The following is a 5,190-nucleotide window of genomic DNA, read 5'->3' as shown; positions in this document are numbered from 1 at the left end:
AGACCACAATTCTCCCACGGATTATTAAGATCCCTTTATGAGGTTGGTCACTCTGTCACTCTGTGACCCAGCACTGCTATGGAAGAAGCAAGGGCTGCCCCTCATTAGCTGAGCACCTTGTTTGAGTTGCTCCAGCCCCTTATGCCTCACTTTTCTCTTCCCTCTTAGTGGTGAGGAAAATTACAATGTCTGCTTTACAGAAATGTTAGAATAATTATCTAAGTTCATGTGTAGAAAAAAATTTAGGACAAAGATCAGCTAGTTAGTACCAATCAAATTATTTATTTTGTTGTATAGTTATATCCCAACTTTAAACTATACATTCTTAATAGCTATCAGCAATGTTTCCAATAATTGTATTATATTGGTCATACAGAGGTGATCTTTAGATATACATCTTTGAACATTTCTGTGAGAGAACTTATTAGATAAATTCTTTTTGCTTTTTGTTTGTTTCTTTTGAGACAGGGTCTTCTTGGCTGCCCCAAACCTCCCTATTTAGAACAAATTGACCTTAAACTTAGGGAGATTGTCTCTATAAGATCTGGCTGTAGAGCATTCCTTAATTAGTTATACGGTCCAGCCCAGGGGTTCCTCCTTTCACAGAATTATTCCAGGATTCATGTGCCAGGGTGGTGACTTTACACGCCATAATGGCACTGGTGTAAGGTCCATCTACGGAGAGAAGTTTGAGGATGAGAACTTCATCCTGGACCATACAGGTCCTGGCATCTTGTCCATGGCAAATGCTGGACCAAACACAAACAGTTCCCAGTTTTCTTTATCTGCACTGCCAAGACTGAATGGCTGGATGGCAAGCATGTGGTCTTTGGGAAGGTGAAAGAAGACATGAACATTGTGGAAACCATGGAGCATTTTGGGTCCAGGAATGGCAAGACCAGCAAGAAGATCACCATTTCTGACTGTGGACAACTCTAATTTCTTTTGACTTGTGGGCATTTTACCCATCAAACCATTCCTTCTGTAGCTCAGGAGAGCGTCCCTACCCCATCTACTCACAATGTCCTGTAATCTCTGCTCTCACTGAAGCTCTTTGGGTTGCATATTTTCCTCATTCCCCTTCAAGTCTAGCTGGATTGCAAAGTTAAGTTTTTGATTATGAATAAAAACTAAATAAGAAAAAAAAAAAAAAGAAAGCAAGCCATGGTGAGCAAACCAGTAAGCAGTATTCCTCTATGGCCTCTGTGTCAGCTTCTGCCTCTAGGTTCCTTCCCTGTTTGAGTTCCTGCCCTGCCTTCCTTCAATGATAAATTACAACATAGGAGTGTAAGCTAAATATTTTCCTTTCCAAGTTGCTATAGTCACAGTATTTCATTACAACAATAGTAACCCTAACTAAGACAAGTTGGTACCAGGAGTGGGTGCCATGAGATACCTGATCATGTTGTTTGGGGGAGGATTGTGGAAGACTTTGGAACTTTGGGCTAGAAAAGCCATTGTGTGTTGAGAGCTTGTGAAATGTTCTGTAGAAGCTTGGTTGAGAACAGTATAGTTAATGGAGGCCTGGCTTGTGGAGTTTCAGAGGGAAGCAAAGATTCCCCCAGGCCTTTCGTGGGAAGAATCTGTGGTGTCTGGTCAGCCAGAGCTGATGAATCAGCTGTGATTAGAAAGAAGCCTGAGGCACTACAGTAAAACCTTTGCTTTGCTGGGACAATGGGTGCTGAACTGTTGGAGATGGAGATCCAGCTGTGATCACGAAGAGACCAGCATCATGGGAGTGAAGCCTCCTGGGAAGTGCTTCCTCAGGCTCAGCACTAAGAAACTGTGTTCCCGAAGCAGCCATGTGCTGGCAGCCACATCAGGTGGAATTTGTTTGAAGACAGGAACATCAGTCTGCTCTACATCTCTATGACTGTGTCATTTTTAAGAATGGTGTGTGAATGTGGTTGTACAGTATTTAGCCATTTGAGGCTGGCTTTCAACTAAGTGTAATTACCTTGTGATCCACCTTGGCTGAGTGTTGTAGAAGTTTATTCTTTTTTTATTGCTTACTGGTAGTACATTGGTGTATGGCTCATCTGTTGAAGGACATTATATTGCCTTTTGTGTTTGGTGATGAAAGTAAAATGCTGTGAATATTCTATCTAGGTTTTTGTATAAGTATCTTTGGGACAAATGCGCTAAAGTGTGACAGGTGGGTTATAAGGCAGATACACGTTTGGCGTCTGGAGAAACTGCCAAATTTTTTCTTGAAGATGTTGTATCCTTTTGCACTCTTCCCAGGAATCTATGCATTGTGTGTCGCCTCCTTGTGCTGGGAGCACTGGGTGCTGCCATCATTCTTTTTCCACAGCTGTTCTAGCAATCTTGTGGTGAGCACACGAGGGCTTTACTTTGCGTTTCTGTAACGGCCAACAGTGCTAACAGTCTCTCACTGTGCTTGCTTGCGAGCCTTACCTCATTCTTGGTAAGCAACTCTTCATTTCATGATACATTTTTAATTGTATATTTACCTTTTCTCCTTCCTTCTCCTTATCTCACTTTTGAGATTTTTATTCAGAATAAAAGTGCTTGTCCCCGTGTGAGGTTCATGTATCTTTCTCCGTCCTATAATCATAACACAATCTTTCACAGAGTAAATGTTTCAGGTGTGTCCTCGTTCGTGTTCTTTTGCTGTGATAAAACACTGATCAAAACATCTTGGGGAGGGAAAGGGTTTATTGGGCTTATAGGTACAGTCCATCACCAAGGAACATCAACAGGGACTCAGGGCAGGCACCTGGAGGCAGAAACTTACAGACGCTGTGCAGGATGGAGGGCCACAGCTTCCTGGCCTGTTCTCCATGGCTTGCTCATCTTACGTTCTTATTCAAGACCAGCTACTCCAGGATGGTACTGACTGTGGTCTGCTGGGCCCTCCCACGCCCATCAACAATCAAGGAAGCATGTCTGCAAACCAATCTGATTCCTGGGTGACTTTAATTTTCGTCAACTTGAAGCAGTCTAACTAGCACACATATTAAGGGAATTAGTCTATGATTATCATATTTCTAAGAAATAACTTTCCTGGCTATGGTACCTTTGTTTAATAGTCTTTCTTTCTATTGTAGCCAATTTGATCATTATTTTAATTCGATGTCCATTTTATATTATGCTTTCTCTTAACTGTACAAAATCTATTTTTTTCTTCATTTGGCATCTGTAATTTGCTCTTTGATTTTGTTCAGCTGCCTCAAAAAACATAGCTCTTTACAAAAGATTTTTAATTATTGACATTTCAGCGATCCTGTCTTTATGTCACTGCTAATTTGAGATGTTAAAGTTGACCTCTAAAGAGTACACCCAAGTCTTGTGTCTGTCAACACAAAAGCTGACAGTGTTGCCTCCCAGAGTAGCGTGCACTCTATATCCGTCCTTCTGCCATTCAAAACCCCATGATAGAACTGGATATGTATTCCAGTGGTGTGAGGCACGCTGAATTCAATCCTAACTGCTCAGCATCAAACAGCAAATTCTACACAAAAGGGAAATAAGAAGATGACATGAAAGATTAAAAAGTATACATAGCTTTAGGCAAATAAAAGAGTAAAATTTTATAGAATATTACATATAACTATGAAAATATATTTGAAATGATGAAAGAATTGATTTACTTAGAAAAATATAATTAATGAAAATTGAACAAAGAAATTGAATTGGTCAATTTTCATGGAGGAAATGGAGATTTGCCATTGCAAAGGGGACTGAGACCTGGCACAGTAATAGTGGAGAAGTGACATCCACTTTACACTGGTAATGAATGGACAGATCACAAAATAATCAGGTTTGTAAAACCAACTGCCCGGGGTTCCGTTTAATACAGCAGGCCTGTCAAAGCAAAAAGATGAAAGTGGTCGGATGCCTTCTCATTTCTTTTAAGTTAATGACTGTATAATTTTTCTCCAGAGAAAAGATGTTGTATATAGAAATGAACAGACGTGGGTCTGGGGCCCTGGTTCCACTTTGTTTAATTACTGAACTTTCTCTGTTTATTCTGGAAGCCTCCAGATGGCAGCATTTTCCTGTGGAAGAGATGCTGGGTGCTTGTGGCTCAGCTCTGCTTTTGCTCAGCACCCAGGAGTCAGGCTGTCAACAGGAGGAGACAGGAGGAAAGGTAGGAGACTTGTTCCAGAATATTCTGAGCTGTTATACTCTAGTGTACCATTCACAAAGAACCTTTGTGAGTTGACAGCTTGCATAGGCAGGTCCCCGACAACCATAATAGAAAGAGGGTTTAATTATATATATATATATATATATTATATATATGCACACACCCTGTTTTTATATAACAAAATTTATCTTATTTTACTTATTCACTTTACATACTGCCCATTGCCCTTCTTCTGGTCACCCCCTCCCTCAATCTTTTACCCCACCCTCCTGAAACAGGTATTTTATTTTGAGTTAACTTTGTAACACTCTGGTTAGAAAGCTGATTTGTGTGTGTGTGTGTGTGTGTGTGTGTGTGTGTGTTGTTCTTCACATACCACTTGCACAGAAATGATTTTTATATGTGAGTACACTGTAGCTGTCTTCAGACATTCCAGAAGAGGGAGTAAGATCTCTCTCTCTCTCTTTTTTTTTTTTTTATAGTTAAAGACATTTTATTTCCTGGTTTGGGAAGTTGCCACCGTCACGAACTTGCCGCCTTCTCGTCCATCTTTTCCCTCAGGTTCCTAACAGTAGCTCAACTTGTTCCCTTCCTTTTCTGACTCTGGCCCTTTGTGTGCTCACTCATCATGTTTGAGTGGGACAAGTCCGATAGTTCTGACCCCCCCCCCCACAACCTCTGCGAGGAGGAAGAGGATTTGAGTCTTCTGGGAAGTGAGGAGAGCGCCTCATGAGCAGGGACTCAGCCCACTCTCAGGCTCTTTAGTTATGCTTGCTCTTAATTTTCATGACTTTGCTGTCCAGCACGCTCTGGGCACTAGTGAGATGCTTTATGGCATCAAGCACAAGGATGCTTGGTGTCACCAGCCATATAGCATTCAGGAAAACAAAATAGAACCAGAAACAAACGGGGTTGCCTATCTCCCCATGCTGGAGTCCTTCGTGTAGCTCTGTCAGGAAGTACAGCACATCCCCGTATATCTGGCCCATAGACACCACAAGTTGTAGGACAAAGCGGAAGGGCTGTTGGCGGAGAAAGGCAATCACTACCCATAGGCTGAGTGGTTCCCAGAGACA

The 5,190-nt window shown here is 41.6% G+C and overlaps 1 pseudogene; it reads left to right on the top strand.

Annotated features, from left to right (window-relative positions):
- Positions 1-594: 594 nt before the first annotated feature.
- On the top strand, positions 595-939 carry LOC110284275 (peptidyl-prolyl cis-trans isomerase A pseudogene; annotated as a pseudogene).
- The last annotated feature ends 4,251 nt before the right edge of the window (positions 940-5,190 follow it).

This window comes from Mus caroli, unplaced genomic scaffold (assembly GCF_978045245.1).
Source record: "Mus caroli unplaced genomic scaffold, Mus_caroli_1 scaffold_18, whole genome shotgun sequence".
Classification (NCBI taxonomy): Eukaryota; Metazoa; Chordata; class Mammalia; order Rodentia; family Muridae; genus Mus; species Mus caroli.
The sequence above is the reverse complement of the archived record's forward strand: the minus strand, read 5'-3'. Positions and strand labels throughout refer to the sequence as shown.